The following is a 17,707-nucleotide window of genomic DNA, read 5'->3' on the forward strand; positions in this document are numbered from 1 at the left end:
GAACAATATGTATGGAAGGATCCCATTTATGTTAAAACACACTCACACGGTTGCTCAAAACAATACTACTCATTTACTATACAATACTATGCATACACCATATTATCATACACACACACACACACACACACACACACACACTTTGAGACAAAGATCCGGAAAGATTAACCATAAACTGATAACAGTCGTTATTTCCAGGGAAGAGGTCTAGATTGGGAAGAGGTGATCGAAGGGAGCTTTAGTTTTATCTGTAACACTCTTTTTAAGAGGCGAGGACAATCCATCCACACGTTACTTGTACAATTGAAAAATGATGTTCTAAAAGGAATAAATATATGTGAATCTATATACACTCATCCAGTGAATATAAACATAGGCCCTATTTGAAATATCCTTTATAGGCAGACTGGCCTGAATTCAAATCCTGCCTCTGCCACCAGCTGTGTGTCACTAGACAAGTCACTCTATCACTCTGAACCTTGGTGTTCTCATGTGTGAAATGGGGAGACTCATATATTTAATAGGGGTGTCATAAAAAGTAAATTATAATGTTTTTAAAATGCTAAGAGCCACATCTGACAACTACTATGTGTTCAATTAAATATTGATTCCCTTCCCTTCCATTTCCCAGCCCCTGCTAACCCTAACCTCGCCTCTACTCCATGAGTCAGGCTGTGGTGACTGTTTTGTAGGTGCCTTCTCAGTGCCTGTCCCCTCTGTGGTAGGTGGAATAATGGCTCCCCAAAGATGTCCTGGTCCCCAGAATATGTTTGGTTACATGGCAAAGGAGAATTAAGGCTACTGGTGGAATTACGGTTGCTAATCAGCTGCCTGTGCGTTGGGGAAAGTATTCTGGATTACCCAGGTGGGCCCAATGTGATCACAGCATCCTTAAAGGTGGAAGAGGGAGGCCAGAGGAGAATCAGAGAAAGATATGTGACAATGCAAGCAGGGTTAGCGAGATGCTACGCTGCTGGCTTTGGAAATGGAAGAAGTTGCCATCAGCCAAGAAATGCAGGTGGCCTCTAGATGCTGGGAAGGGCAATGAAACAGACTGTACCCTGGAGCCTCCAGGAAGAAATGCAGCCCTGCTGACATCTTGGTTTTAGCCCAGTGACTTCTGAACTGCAGAACTGTAAGAACATAAATTTTTGCTGTTGTATGTCATTAGGTTTGTGCTAATTTATTACGGTACCAGTAGAAAACTATACATCCTCTGATTCCCATGGAAGCATCTCCATTTTTGTTTGCAGAACCACCCTTCCCTCCAAATAGTTCACGTGATTTGGATGGGACTGATCCTCTCCCCTGAGAAACAGGCACATGACCCAGGCTTGGTAAATCAGAGGATTTAATAGCTTCAGCACTGATTGGTTCAGGGATGGGCATGTGAGCAAAACCAGGCCAAAGCACAGAATGTAGTTGGGGTTGATGAGCCGGTTAGATGGGAGCCCAGCAATCCTGATGGTCATATTTCCACCACGGGGGGAGAGTGTATATGAAGATGAATCCAGCCAGAGGGAATCAGGCCTCAGAGATGCAAAGAGGCCTTCCTGATGACACTGTTTGAGTGCCTGGATCCAGCCATGCCTGAAGGTCTGGGCTAGCCATGGCTTTTCAATTACAGGAGACAATAAATTCTACCCTCCCTTTTTTTCCTTCAGCTAATTTGAATTGGGGTTCTGCATTTTTTTTATTATTTTTATTTCAGGATATTATGAGGGTACAAACATTTTGGTTACATTTTATGTCTTTGCCTCACCCAAGCGAGGATTAGAGGCATGACCTTCCCCTCTGCAATGCTCACCATGTCTATTAGCTGTGAGTTTACCGCCCCCCCAACCCCCTAATCCCTGGAGAATATTACCACCATGGGAGCACCATAGTGTCGATCAGTCAGTGCCAATTTGATGGTGAGTGCATGTGGAGCCTATTCCTCCAATCTTGTGATAGCTCACTTTGGATAATGGGCTCAAGCTCTATCCAGGAAGATATAAGAGGTGCTAGATCACTGTCGTTTCTTATTATTGAGTAGTATTCCATTTTATGCATATATCAAATTTTAATAATCCACTCCTGAATCGACGGGCACTTGGGCTGTTTCCACATCCTTGCAATAGTGAATTGCGCTGCCATAAACATTCGGGTGCAGATGTCTTTATTATAGAACGTCCTTGCCAGCATTTGTTGTTTTAGGATTTTTTGATAGAGGCCAATCTCACTGGGGTTAGGTGATATCTCATTGTGGTTTTGATTTGCATTTCTCTAATGATTAGAGATGTTGAGCATTCTTTTTATATGTTTGCTGACCATTATTCTGTCTTCTTGGGTTCTGTCCTTTGCAAATGAAATAATCCTTTGAGAACCTGATGGCTGTAAATCCTTTCCCTAGAGAAAAACACAGGCAGACAAATCTTTATATACAATTTCAGGCAAACTTTTGAGCCCCGAAGTCAGGCCCGGGTTATGAAGTCCTCCTCTGTTTCAAACTGTTTATCACCAGCAAGGCATCAAAAAAAAAAAAACAAACAAAAAAAAAAAACGAAAAGAACAGAGAATATCTGCAGGGAGTCCAGGATGCCCAGCTTCCCAGTCAGGAAGCTCCCCTCATTCCTGAAGAGGAGCTTTGACATAGACAAACCACTGGGTCAAGGAATTAAGGGTGGGAGTTCTCTTTGCGGGGGTGCAGAAAGGCTGGCTGGAGTCACTTCACTCTTAGCCTCTTTGAGGGACTCTCTCAGCCCTTCTTTTGGAGTCTACTGGGGAGGGGTGGATGATGGGGGAAATTTCAGCATCACTTAGATCTCCTTCTTGGATTCCATCTGTTGTTCTTCTTCTTCCTGCACTTGGGAGAACTAAAGATCAGAGAGACATAGTGAATTGCCCAAGATACACAGCAAATGTGTGAAACAGGTTTTGAATTCTGGCCTAGTTAGTGCTTTTACATATAAAGAGTCCTTCAGTGGCTTCCTCTTCCTCTTAGAATAAAAAAGAAACGTTTCACTATGGCCACCAGAACTTACAAGATTTGTCTCCTGTTTCTGTGCCCTCATTTTGACTCCCTCTCCCCTTCATTCATTATGCCCCCTCTAGACATTCTGGTGTTCTGTCCCTCGAACATGCCAAGCATGCTCCTTTCCCCCTGCCCTTCCTTCTGCCTAGAATCAATACTGGACAACCCATGAGGCAGACCAGGAACAAGCTCAAGGAACCAGCAAAGTGTGGGCTCTCCCCCATTTTTTTTTTTTTTTTGGAAAAAATGTAATATTGCAAAGAAGTCATCATGGAAAACAACAGAACGTGGATCCTCTTACATTCACTTTTATTATTTAGTGTTTTTTAAATAAATCATTTTGAGCCTATAGTTTTTTTTTCCTCATATTCTCCTTGTCAGACTTTGGTATCAAAGTTAGGCTAGGCTAATAAAATGAGCTGGAGATCGATCACTCTTTGAGTCTCTGGAAGAGTTTGCTGCATGAGATTGGAATTATTTCTTCCTTAAATGTTTAGCAGACCTTGCCAGTGACACTGTCTGGACCCAGAATTTTCTTTATAGTTGATCTTTTAAAAATTATTGATTTGTTTTATGGTTTTAGGACTAATTGAATGCTATTAATATATTTCTTTATGAATCATTTTTGGTAAGTTATACTTTTCTAGGAATTTGCCTGTTTGATCTATATTTTTAAAGGTATTAGCATAAAGTTTTTCTTTTTCTTTTCGTTTTTTTTTTTTTTTTTTTGAGACACAGTCTCGCTCTGTTGCCTGGGCTAGTGCCGTGGCATCAGCCTAGCTCACAGCAACCTCAAACTCCTGGGCTCAAGCCATCCTCCTGCCTCAGCCTCCTGAGTAGCTGGGACTATAGGCCTGTACCACCATGCCTGGATATTTTTTTCTATTTTTAGTTGTCTGGCTAATTTATTTCTATTTTTAGTAGAGACAGGGTCTTGCTCTTGCTGAGGCTGGTATCGACCGCCTGACCTCAAGCGATCCTCCCGCCTTGGCCTCCTGGAGTGCTAAGATTACAAGCATGAGCCACCACACCTGGCTGTAAAATTGTTCTTAATGTACAATTTTTACCCTGTTAATATCTGAAACACTTGTAGTAATGTTCCCTTTTTAAAATTTCTAATATTGGCTTATTTGTACCTTTTCTCTTTTTATCTTTAATCAATATCACTGGATTTGACAGTTTTACTAGACTTCTCAAGTCTAGTAACTTCAGTTTAGTTGACGACTGTATGTTTGTTCTCTGTTTGGTTTTTTCTTCTTTATTGTTTTTCCCTTTTCCTTTTCTTCGGATTTATTTTGTGTTTCTTTTTATAACTACTTGAGATGATACATTTAATGTCATGAATTTCCCTAAAAATGCTGCTTTACTGTTGTCCACATCTTTTAATGTATATTTGTTACCATACAGTTCAAAATGTATTCTTATTTCCATCATGATTTCTTCATTTATTCTGGAGTTATAAAGGAGCATTTCTGGGCTGGGCATGGTGGCTCAAACCTGTAATCCTAGCACTTTGGGAGGCTGAGACAGGAGGATCACTTGAAGCCAGGAGTCCAAGACCAGCCTGGTCAACATGGCAAGATCCTATAGCTAAAAAAAATTTAAAGCTACTTGGGAGGCTGAGATGGGAGAATCGCTCGCTTGAGCCCAGAGTTTGAGGTTACAGTGAGCTGTGATCATACCACTGCACTGTAGCTTGGATGACAAAGCAAGACTCTGTCTCAAAAAAGTAAAAATAAAAAGAATAGAGAGAATTTAATTTGTGAGCATTTTTAAAGTTATATATATATTTTTTATTTTATTTATTTATTTATTTATTTTTTTGAGACAGAGTCTCACTCTGTTGCCCAGGCTAGAGTGCCGTGGTGTCAGCCTAGCTCACAGCAACCTCAAACTTCTGGGCTCAAGCAATCCTCCTGCCTCAGCCTCCCTAGTAGCTGGAACTACAGGCATGCACCACCATGCCTGGCTAATTTTTTCTATATATATATTTAGTTGTCCATATAATTTCTTTCTATTTTTAGTAGAGACGGGGTCTCGCTCTTGCTCAGGCTGGTCTCGAACTCCCAAGCTCAAACGATCCACCTGCCTCGGCCTCCCAGAGTAAAGTTATATTTTTATTACTAACTTATAACTTAATCTTACTGTAGTAAAGACCATCTTGTGTATGACTTCAAACATTTGAAATTTGCTAATACAGGTAAACCTCATTTTATTGTGCTTTGCAGATATTGCGTGTTTTACAAACTGAAGGTCTGTGACGACCCTGTGTCAACCCAGTCTACCTGCACCACTTTTTCCAACAGCATGTGCTCACTTCACACCTCCCGTGTCACATTTTGGTCATTCTCCCAGTATTTCCAACTTTTTCATTATTATTATATCTGTTACGGTGATCTGTGATCAGTGAACTTTGATGTTACTATTGTAATTGTTTGGGGGCACCATGAACCGCACCCAAATAAGACAGCAAACTTACTCTACCAACGCTGTGTCGTTCTGACTGTTCCACCAACCAGCCACTCCTTTGTCTCTCTCCCTCCCTTGGACCACTCTGTGCCCTGAAACATAACAATCTTGAAATGAGGCCAGTTAATAACCCTACAATGGCCTCTAAGAGTTCAAGTGAGAGGAGGACTCTCTTCCTTTAAATCAAAAGGTAGAAATGATTAAGCCATGTCAAAAGCTAAGATAGGCTGCAAGCCAGGCCTCTGGAGCCAGTTAGCCAAGTTGTAAATACAAAAATGAAGCTCTTAAAGCAAATTAAGTGCTACTCCAGTGAGCACACAAATGGAACGAACACCAAACAGCCTTATTGCTGATATGGAGAAAGTTATAGTGGTCTGGATAGAAGACTGAACCAACCACAGTATTCCCTGAGCCAAAGCCTAATCCAGGGCAGGGCCTTACTCTCTCCAATTCTGTGAAGGCTGAGAGAGGTGAGGAAGCTGCAGAAGAGAAGTTGGAAGCCGGCAGAGGCTCGTTCCTGAGGTTTAAGGAAAGAAGCCGTCCGTCTCCATAACATAAAAGTGCAAGGTGAAGCAGCAAGTGCTGATGTAGAAGCTGCAGCAAGTTATCCAGAAGATCTAGCTAAGATCATTAGTGAAGATGGCCACACCAAACAACAGATCTCTAATGGGAATATTCGTCTATATACATGTAGTAATATTCCTGCTATTTCTGAGTTGAAACCTACCATCTTATAGTTTTGTACTATTTGTTCTACCTGTTCTATTTTTCTTTTTCTCTCATTTCTTTTCTTTCAAATCCATTAATTTTTATAAATCCCTTTCCTATATGCTAGTTTTAAAAAATGAATTGTATTTTAGTGATTATCCCAGAGAGTAAAATTTTCAAACTATCATAACAAAGCCTAAAATTGGTCAATACCCTTACTAACCTCTTAGACAATACAAAGATTTTGAATAGCTTAACTCCATATAACCCTTCCTAATATATATTTTAATTGTTATATGTTTACATTCTAGCTTTCTGTAACAGCACAAGATGTCATTGTTACTGTTCTTGTTTTGCACAGCCAAAATTTTCCCAATTTATTCACATATTTATTACCTTCTTTGTTTTTTTTATTTTTTATTGTATCCCAGATAGTCCATCTGGGATCACTTTTTTCCTGCCTAAATTATATCCTCTAAAATATTTAAGTAAACTCTCATTTTGTCTATCCAAAAATGTATTTTGACCTCATACTTGAAATATATTTTTCATTGGATATAAAATTGGCAGTTATTTTCTGTCAGACCATTGAGTTTATTCTGGCTTTCACTGCAATGTTGATAAGTCTGTTGTTATTCAAACTATTGATATTTTGAAGGACATCTGTCTTTTTTCTCTAACTGCTGTTGAGATCTTCTCTTTGCCTTTGGTGTTCTGCACACAGACAATGATATTTCTCAGTGTAGATTTCTTTATCTTACAGGTGATTCATTGGGCTCCTTGCATCTTTGAATTATATTCTCTCATCAATTTTGGAAAAATCTACCGATTTTTCTTTAAATATTCCTTTTGCCATATTCTCATTCTCCCTTCCTGTTTTGCTCTGTTTTTTTAAGAGACAAAGCCTCACTTTGTCACCCAGGCTGGAGTGCAGTTGGCATAGGAAATTAATTCCTAATGCTCAAAATCGTCCAGAGTCCAAGTGGGTCCCTGGCTTCCCGTGAGAAAGAATTCAAGAGTGAACCAACAGCATAAAGCAAAAGCAAGTTTTATTTAGGAAATATAGAAGATCTACTCTCTAGTTCTCCTTGCTAGTTCTCCTTGCTGAGAAGAACAGCACCTTTGGTTTTTAAATTTTTTAAATTTAAGCAATGGCTTACTCATACGCTAAGCAGGGGAGGAATATTTCTTGGAAAGGGGCAGTGACTTCCTAAAATTGGGAACCCTCTCTTTTTTTAACTTTATAAGCTCCCTCCCAGAACTGTCACGGTGTCAGTGGGTGTTTCTTTTAGCGTGCTAATATATTAAAACTAAGACATAATGAGCTACAAGGTTAAGCAGCAGCCAATTTTCTTGCCATCTTGGTTTTGATCTGTCTTAACTTGTTCTGTCACCACATCCTGTCTTTAATCAGGGTGGTTAGGGGTTTTTTGACTCTCTGTTAAGCAGTGCCTGCCGGTTCCCTAACACACAGTGGGGTGATCGTGGCTCACTGCAGCCTTGAAGTACTGGACTCAAACAATACTTCCACCTCAGCTTTCTGAATAGCTAGGACTACAGACATGTGCTACCATGGCTGGCTAATTTTAAAATTTTTTTGTAGTGATGGGGTCTCACTGTTGGCCAGGCTGGTCTCAAACTCCTGGCCTCAAGAGATCCTCCTGCCTTGGCCTCCCAAAGTGCTGGGATTATAGGCATGAACCATCATGCCCGGCCACTCTCTCTTCTTTATGGGACTCCAAATAAATATAGATAAAACCCTCTCACTCTATTCTCCATGTCACTGAACTTCTTTTACATGTTTTGTGCCTGTCTCTTCATGATGAATTGTGAATAATTTCTATTGATCTATGCTCCAGTTCACTATTTCTTTATTTAGCTGTTGCTTTTATTTTTAATTATACTCACCAAATTTTTTATTTCTAGAATTTTTGTCATTTTCAAAGCATCTAGATAATTTTTTATAGTTTCTTGGTCCCTGAAAAACAATGACAATCTTATATTTTATATAAATAAAGTACATTGTTTTATATTCACCTCCTAATCCCAATATCACAAGTATTAGTGGGTTTGTTTCTAGCATCTTTTACTTTTGCTAGTTCTTGCTCCTGGTATTTTGTGTCCTTGGTTGTATCTGACTGTGTGCTCCTCACGTTCCTTAAAAAATATGTTTACAGGAATAATTTTAGGCCTTTAATAAAGGGTTCTTTTCACCAGAGAGAATTTTGTGTGCTATTGTCAAGAGTTTTAAAACACTTCCAGTCTGGGACTGTAAATTCACAACTTGAGGTCTTGTGGACCACCCAAGTAATAAGCTGCACATTCACAAAGAAGAGCCAATTTGTTTTTAGTTTCCCTTACCCTGAAGGTATAGTCATTGCTTTCCCAGTTTAATGTGGACTCTCCACCTTGGGTGGGCCCTGAGCTTTTGTTTTTATTCCCTTCATCTAAGAAGCCATCAAAATAAAACTTCAAATTTGCCAGGATTGTAAAATTCCCTCCGGGTAGAAGTACTCTGATTACCTCTCTGAGTTCCTCGTTTCCCATCAGTTACAGCCTGATACATCTTGTGAGCTTCAGTGCTTTTTCTTTTAATTAATTTTTTATTTTAATTTTTTTTTTTACAGACAGGGTCTTTCTATGTTGTCCAGGCTGGGGCACTGTGGCTATTCACAGGCGTGATCAAAACACAGTACAGCCTCAAACTCCTGGGCTCCATGATCCTCCTGCCTCAGCCTCCCAAGTAGCTGAGACTACAGGCGTCTGCCACTATGCCCAGACAATGCTTTTAAGATTTTAAAAGATTCATCTAGTGTTTTTAGTTGTTTCAGTGGGAACATTGGTCTGAATAACCTAGCTTGCCATTATCAGCAACCTCAATTACTTTGTCCTCTCAGCTCTGCTTAATTTTTCTTCTTAGCACTTAACACTACTTGACATTATATATTTATTTGTCCACCAAGTAGGCTGAAAGCTGCGTGGGTGCATGTACTTTGTTTTCACTGCTGTCTTCTCAGCACCCAGAATGATGTCTGGCACATAGTGAATACTCAGCATTTGTTGAATGAATGAATGAGAAAAGAGCTATTTTGCATACCTCTTTGCGCTATGGCTACAGTGGGCCAAAGAGAGAGGACTGGAGGATCCAGAAACATGGTCACACATCTAGAACCTGCATGGAGGCCTTTTAAAACCCAATTCCAAATCAAGGTTACAGTTTACCAAAGTGGCATAAAGAAGAACTTCAAGCATTCTTGGTTTTCAGTACTTCTCAGGGTCCAGGATAAGGCTGAGTGGTGGGGTCTCGTTATCCACTGGTTTGTGTGTCCCTTAGCCAGTCTCAGGTGACTCTGTCCCTCTCATTTCCTTTCTCTTTGCCTTCTCTGTTCATCTCTGTGCCCCAGTCTCCATCTTTGCATCCTTGTCTTTCTCTGGTGTGTCTTGGTCTTGTTCCCGCCATCTCTATCCCCCTCTATAAGATGCAATTCCAGTTGCTTCTGACTCTGCTCACACCCGACTCTGCTTGCACCCCAACTCTACCTTTGTCTCCAGGATGTCTGGGAAACCAACCTCTATCTCTACCCTTCCCCCCATCTTGTCTCTATGCCTTCTGTTTCTCTCTCCACTTTTGTCACTGTCCCTTCTGTCACCATCCTCTCTGCCTCTCTTTCTTCATCTCTCTCTGCGTCATTGAACGTGCTGTTACTCTCACCCTGGTACTGTCACCACATTTGCCCTCCAGTCTGGGTCTGTGCATTCTGTTGCTCTTCCCTCTGAATCTGTCTACGCTGTCTCTGGCTCCTGACTCTGTGTCCTCCCACTCTGGATCCTCCATCTCTGACCCTTGCTCTGCTTCTGTTTCCTCTACTTCTGTCATGGTCTCCCCTCTCTCTCTCTGCCTTCGAACCTCCTATTTCTGTCTCTGTCTCCTCTATTTCTGTTCCTTCCATCTCTCTCTCTGCTATGTTCTATCGTCTCTCTGTCCCCTCTGTGTATTGGTCCACTCCTTATCTAATACTGTTTTCTGAACTTCTAACATTAATTCCTTTATCTCTGCCCCCTCTCTCTTTGTTTCCTTTGCCTCAGTCACTATTGCCTCCAACTTTGTTTTTGGCACCTTCTCTATTTTTGTCACTTTTCCCTGTATTACTACTTCTATCTGTTATCTCTGTCTTCTCCCTCTCTCTGTCACTGTCCTCCATATCTTTATAGCCTCTGAGTCTCAGTTTCTGTCACCTTCTCTATATCTGCCACTGTCCCCGTTATCTCTCTCTTCTCTATTACTGTCCCTTTGGTCTCTATCCCTTCTGTCATTGTCCTATCTCTCTCCATGACATTGTCCTCTCTGTCTCTATTACTGTCCTCTTGGTCTCTCTCTCATCTTTCTAAGACCCCTTGATCTCTGTCCTGCCCCGCCCCCCGGGGGGTCTCTGTCTCTATCTCCTCTCAACTTTTACCCCTATCTGATTCACTGTCTTCTCTATTATTGCTCCCTTTGCCTCTGACTCTGTCATTGTTATTTCCACTTGTGACACTGTCCTTTCTGTTGTCTTCTCTAACTCTGTCGTGTCACTGTCCCCACTACCCCTGCCTGAGTCCCTTCTGCCTTTCGGGGCCCTCCAGCTATGACCGCGGACTCGTTTTCTGTGCCCTCTGTCTCTGTAACAAGCCCCCTCCTGTGGTTCCTGATCACAGTCACTGTCTCTCGCCTCTGGGCCCTTCCCCTTGTCTTGTCATTATCTTCCTGCCACTTTCTGCTTCTCCTTCCCTGCGGCTTTCCTTCCGTGTCTGAATCCTCTTCTGTTCCTGTGAGTATGCACACGTGGGGGATTTCTGCGCCTTGGGGCTATTTCTCGCATTTCTCCCAGTCTGTCTCTGGATGCTTTCTAAGGGGCCACATCCTCTCCCAGGCTTTTTCTGGAACAGAGGGGTCTACCTTGAGGTCCATCAGTCAAGTCAGTCCGCCTGTCAGTCAGTCTGAGCGACCCCACTGAGCCTCTCGCCTCGCGCTCTTTACCGTTTCCCGCCCTTCCTTTATCTCTGAGGGGGGGGAGGAGAGAGAGAGGAGAGAGAGATCTGCACATGCGCACCATGCGCACCAGCCGCTACTCCAGAAAAGATGCGCGCGCCCCGCCTGCGGGCTCCCGGGAGCTTACGCGAGCTCATCTGCCCCAGCGGCCTGCTCGGCAACTAGTGACGCCACGGAGGCTTGGCCTCGCCTTATTGGCTGCTTTCAACGAGCGCGCGCTTGCTGGAGTAGCCGGCCGCGCGTTGCCAAGCGCCAGGTGGCGCTCCTCGCTGGAGCTCCCCGGACCTTGGAAATCGCACAGAACTGCGGTCCCCACGGCCCGGGCAGCAGGCCGGGACCAGTCCGAGGCCTGGTAGGGACCAGGCCGAACAGCTCCGCCGCCCCCATCCCCGTTCGTGGAAAAATCGTCTTCCATGAAACTTAGGAAGCGGGGTGGGCCCGCAGAGCAGGGGGCGAGCGGCCGGCGGGCGGTGACCCGCGGGCGGCGGTCGAAGCTTCGTCTGTGTTCACAGCCGCTCCCCACCCGCCGCTCGCATCACCGCCTGCGCTCCGCGCCCCCACCCCGTCCGAGGAAAAATTGTCTTCCACGAAACCGGTCCGTGCTGCCAAAAGGGTTGGGGACCGCTGCTATAGAGACTCGTGTAGTCATGGCAACCCTGCCCTACCTGCTTGGATACCTGCGCTCTTTCGTTGGATCCACTAATCTGATTGGATATCTGTCGAATTAGCGCTTGTATCTGAGTAGATACCAGGGAATTCGGCTCTTCCTGTCCTGTGGCACTTCTCTCTCCCCGCCAGATTTCTCCTGCGAGCGCCGGCAATGTGGAGACGGAAAGTGACTTGGGTCGCCAGGGGGCGCGAGGGGCGTGCGACTTGGCATCGGAGCGCTGCGGGCGAGCTCGGCTCTCTGGCACCAGCTCCCTGTCCTCTCGCCAGAGGCCGCCACCGAGCGCCGGGCCCTCGGCGGCCTTGGAGACCGGTGACGTCGGTGGCGATCCACTCGTGATTGGCTACCTCTCTCCCCGTAACCGCAAGCAAAGTCATAAAGGAAGGCCTTGAGGGTTGTATCACAGGAGGAAAGAAAATGTGTGTCCAGGAATTATCACCGTATTCTCAAACAGCTCAATACGCAAAGAGCATTCGTCTTTATTATCTCTTCTAATCTCCAGAGTCATGTCCAAATGTGCAAACTATTATTAGAATGGACACCTACTGCAGCTTGGACCTATGAAATGGACACCTGTTGTTTTTGCCTGACTGATATCTGTTATCTCCGATTTTGATTTTCATTAATAGACTTTTGTTTAGATCAGTTTTAGGTTTACAGGAAAAAAATCAAGGGAAAAGGACAGAAGAGTTGCCATACACCCCCTCATTGGCCCCCTCCACTTCCCCTATTATTAACATCTTGCATTACTGGAGTACATTTATTGCAATTAATAAGCCAATATTGCTGCATTACTATTAGTTAAAATCCGTGGTTTCCATTATGGAAATGTACACTCTTTGTGTTGTACATTGCACATTTTATGGTGTTTTTTAAAAAAAGTAGATATTATTTTTTAGAGCAGTTTTAAGTTCACAGAACAATTGAGAGGAAAGTAAAGGCATTTTACATATACCCTTGCCCTCACGCATGCACAGCCTCCACTATTAACATTGCCCACCACAGTGGTGTGTTTGGTACAGTTGATGAACCTACCTTGACACATCATTATCACCCAAAGTCCATAGTTTACATTAGGGTTCCCTCTTGTTGTATAGTCTATGGGTTTGGACAAATTTATAATGACATGTGTCCACTGTTATAGTATCATACAGACTAGTTTCACTGTCCTAAAAATCATCTGGGGTCCATTGATTCATCCTTCCCTCTTCCCAAACCCCTGACAACCATTGATTTTTTTTTTTTTTTTACTATCTCTACAGTTTTGTGTTTTCCAAAATGTCATATAGTTGGAATCATACCATATGTATAGCCTTTTCATATTATCTTCTTTCACTTAGCAATATGCATTTTACGTTCCTCCATGTCTTTCCATGGTATGATAGCTCATTTCTTGTTATCACTGAATAATGTTCCATTGTATGGCTGTACCAAAGTTTTTCCACCTGTTGAAGGACATCTTGGTTGCTTCCAAGTTTTGGCAATTATGAATAGTGCTGCTATGAATATTCATGTTCAGGTTTTGTGGATGTTAAGTTCTCAGCTCATTTGGGTAAATGCCAAGGAGCACAACTGCTGCACTATATGGTAAGAGTATGCTTAGTTTTGTAAGAAATTGCCAAACTGTCTTCCAAAGTGGCTGTACCATTTGGCATTGCCACCAGCAATGAATAAGAGTTCCTGATGCTCCACATCCTCACCAGCATTTGGTGTTATTGGTAGTTTGGATTTTGGCCATTCTAATAGGTGGTAGTTATATCTCATTATTGTTTTAATTTGTAGTTCCCTAATGAGATGTGATGATGTGCATCTTTTTATGTACTTATTTGCCATCTGTACATCTTCTTTGGTGAGGTGTCTGTTCAGATCTTTTGCCTACTTTTAAATTGGGTTGTTTGTTTTTTTACTGTTGAGTTTTAAGACTTCTTTGTATATTTTGAATACAAGTCCATTATCAGATATGTGTTTTGCAAAGATTTTCTCACAATATGTAGCTTCTCTTTTTATTCTAAAACCCCAAATTTTCCTATTACCCCTCCCTATGAAAAAATCACATCCTTTGGGGGGACCCTGCCAGCGATCCAAGCAGGGGAACAAATGCCAGCCCTGGCCAATCAGAGTGATTCATCACCCTGGTTACAATGATTGGTACAGAAATGGACATATGACCCAAGTTGGACAAGTGAAAGCTAATCATGGGACTTTGGTGTCAGCATTCAGAAAATAGATACCTTCTTTCTGGTACCTAAATTGCTAAGATGATAGGATGGAAACCTTGAGCTTCTGTGGGCTCTCTTTGCCTCCATGAGGGGCAGACTCTACCTTAGAGGGAAGTCAAGATACAGAAAAGCGAAGCCCATATAGGAAATGAGATATATTCTTTTTTTTTGAGACAGAGTCTCACTCTGTTGCCTGGGCTAGAGTCCCATGGTGTCAGCCTAGCTCACAGCAACCTCAAACTCCTGGGCTCAAGCAATCCTTCTGCCTCAACCTCCTGAGTAGCTGGGACTACAGGCATGTGCCACCATGCCTGGCTATTTTCTATGTATATTTTTAGTTGTCCAGCTAATTTCTTTCTATTTTTAGTAGAGACGGTGTCTCGCTCTTGCTCAGGATGGTCTCGAACTCCTGAGCGCAAACGATCCACCCGCCTCGGCCTGCCAGAGTGCTGGGATTACAGACCTGAGCCACCGTGCCCAGCCGAGATACATTCTTGACGATTCATTTTAGTGCCTGGGTCCAGCCATGCCTGAAGCCAGTTATATAAGCTCAGTTCTATAAGCTAATAATTCTTCTTGTCAAAAAACAAAAAAAGAAAGCCAGAGTACTCACCAGATAGCAAGACTTATATAATAATAATTAAAACTTTGGTCTATGTGTTTTTAATAATTACAAGGAAAAACAAGTAGACCAAAGGAATGAAATTGAAAAATCAGGAAAATACCACACATATATGGTCACTTGGTTTATGATGAAAGTAATACTGCAGTGCAGTGAGGAAAAAAATGATCTTTTTGAATAAAAGGGCTGGGCCATTAAATAGCTATATGACCCCTACCTCACACCACACACAAAAATTGATTGCAAATGGGTTGTAGATCTAAATGTTAAAGTTTAAACAACAACAACAACAAAAAAAACTCTAGAAGAAAACATTGTAGAATATCTAGAACTTTCAGGACAAGAAAAGGTTTCTTAAACAAGAAACAAAAGAAACCTTAACTATAAGGAAAAATATTAATAAATTGGACTCTATTAAAATATAAACTTATGTTCATCAAAAAATACCATTAAGAGAATGAAAAGACAAGCCACAGAGTGGGAGAATAATATGTTTTCTAACAAAGGACTCACATGCAGAATATATAAAGAACTGCTAGTCAATTAGAAAAGGCAGAAAATCTAATAGAAAAATGAAAAAATGATGTGAGTTGGCACTTCACAAAAGAGGATATCCAAATGGCCAATAAATATTTGCAAAAGCATTACATTTCATTAGACATCGGGAAAAAGTAAATTAAAACCATAATATTATAAAACACTGCTCACCCCTGCCAGAATTGCAAAAAATTAGAAGGACTGACCATACCAAATGTTGATTTGCAACTGAAATTCTCAGAGACTGCTGGTGGGGGTATAAATGGAGACAATGACTTAGGCAAACTGTTTGGCAGTGTCTATTAAAGCCGAACATACATACTCCCTAGGACCCAGCAATTACACTTCTAGGTTTATACCCAACAGAAATGCCTACATATGTTCACCAAAATGCAATGTTCCTAGCAGCACTATAAGTGATAGCACCAGAATGTTGATCAACAGTAGAATAGATAAATCAATTATGGTATATTCCCATAATACACTCTTATATGGCAATGAAAATGAACATCCTACAGCAACCAGCAACAACGCGGATGAATCTCACAGACATATGCTGAATGAGAGAAGCCAGACACACATCTACACACTGTAGGATTCCATTTACTGGAGTTCAAAAACAAGGAAAACTGACTTATGGTGTCAGAAATCAGGACAGTAGTTAACTTTCAGGTGAAGGAGTGACCACCAAGGAGCAAGAGGGGCCTGGGGAGCTGGTCATGATCTAGTCCATGACCCAGGGCTGGTTCCATGGCTGTGCTCAGTTTGCAAATTGAGCAATACACACTAGATATTTATGCATTTTTCTGTGTCACAAAAAAGGGCAAGTTTTCTGTCACTTGCAAGCTGCAGAGTCTTGACAAATACGGGCAAACAGCCATGCTATTTTGTTCTTCTTTCTCCTCTTTTATAAATGAGAATTGTGGTAGCTTTTCTGTTCTCCCTTCACTGTTCTACACTGTGGTACGTTGCTGAGGGTGGCTATGATTTTCATTTAGCATTAGTTTTCTGGATCAAGAGAAACTCCATGCGCCCTTGATAAAAGGAATACTCAATGTCACAAAATCCTGATCTAGGGATTGAATGTGGCTTTGGCTTACATCCCCTTTGGGGATGGGGTGAACACCTCTGCAGTTGTACCCAGGATGGTTGTGTTATGTCAGGTGGGCGTGTTCTTTTTTTAACTAACCTTATTGAGGTATAATTTATGTGCAAGAAAATGCATCAGTTTTTCAAAGAGATATATGCAACCCATGTTCATAGCACCATTATTCACAATAACCAAAGGGTGGAAGAAAGCAACCCGAGTGTTCATCAATGGATAAATGGATAAAGTAAATGTGGTATATACATGTCATGAAGTATTTTTCGACCTTAAAAGGGAAGGAAATTCTGACACATGCTACAACCTGGGTGAACCTTGAGGACATTATGCTAAGAAAAGCAATCCAGTCACGGAAAGACAAATACTGTATAATTCCACTTACATAGGGCACCTACAGTAGTCAAATTTGTAGAGACTTTTCCAGAAAGTAGAATGGCGCTTGCCTGGGGCTGGAAAAGAGAGGGGAATGGAGAGTTGTTTAATGGGTACAGAGTTTCAATTTTTCAAGATGAAAAGAATTCTGGAGATGGATGGTAGCGATGTTTGCACAACAACGTGAACGTACTCAATGCAACTGTACACAGAAAAATGGTTAAGATGGTAAATTTTATGTTCTGTGTATTTTGCAACAATTAAAAAACTTTTAAATGTACCAATTTTAAATGCAATGCATTCTGACAGTGTATGCAGTTGTGTGACCACCCCCAACTAAAATATAGAATAGTTCCATCATCCCTAAAGTTTCTCTTGTGCCCATTTGTAATCAATCTCCCCATAGCCACCCACCCCCACTACTGTCCCCAGACAACCACTGATCTGCTTTTTGTCCCTACAGATGAATGTTTCCTCTTCTGCAATTTCACATAAATGGAATCATACAGTATGTACTCTTTTGTGTCCTCTTTCACAAAACATATGTTTGTGAGATTTATCCACAGTGATACACATATCACAGGTGGTTGTTTTTATGGCTGAGTTGTATTCCATCCTAGGGATATACCACAGTTCGTTTATCCAACCTCCTGCTGATGGACATGCAGGTTGCTTCCAGTTTTCCAGATGGGGGCTATTGTGAATAAGATTGCCATAGAACATGTGTGTGTGAACATGTTTTTATTTCTCGTGGATAAATATTTAGGAGTAGGATTGCTGAGTCGTGTGATAAGTCTATGTTTAACTTTGTAAAAACTGACAAACTGTTTTTCAATGTGGTTGTAGTGGGTCGAATGTTGGTCCCCAAAATCTACGTATGTCCATGTTCTAACCCCAGGAACCTGTGAATTTGACCTTATTTGAAAAAAAGGGCGTTTGCAGATATAATTAAGGATCTCCAAATGA

Source organism: Eulemur rufifrons, chromosome 24 (genome assembly GCF_041146395.1).
Source record: "Eulemur rufifrons isolate Redbay chromosome 24, OSU_ERuf_1, whole genome shotgun sequence".
NCBI classification, from domain to species: domain Eukaryota; kingdom Metazoa; phylum Chordata; class Mammalia; order Primates; family Lemuridae; genus Eulemur; species Eulemur rufifrons.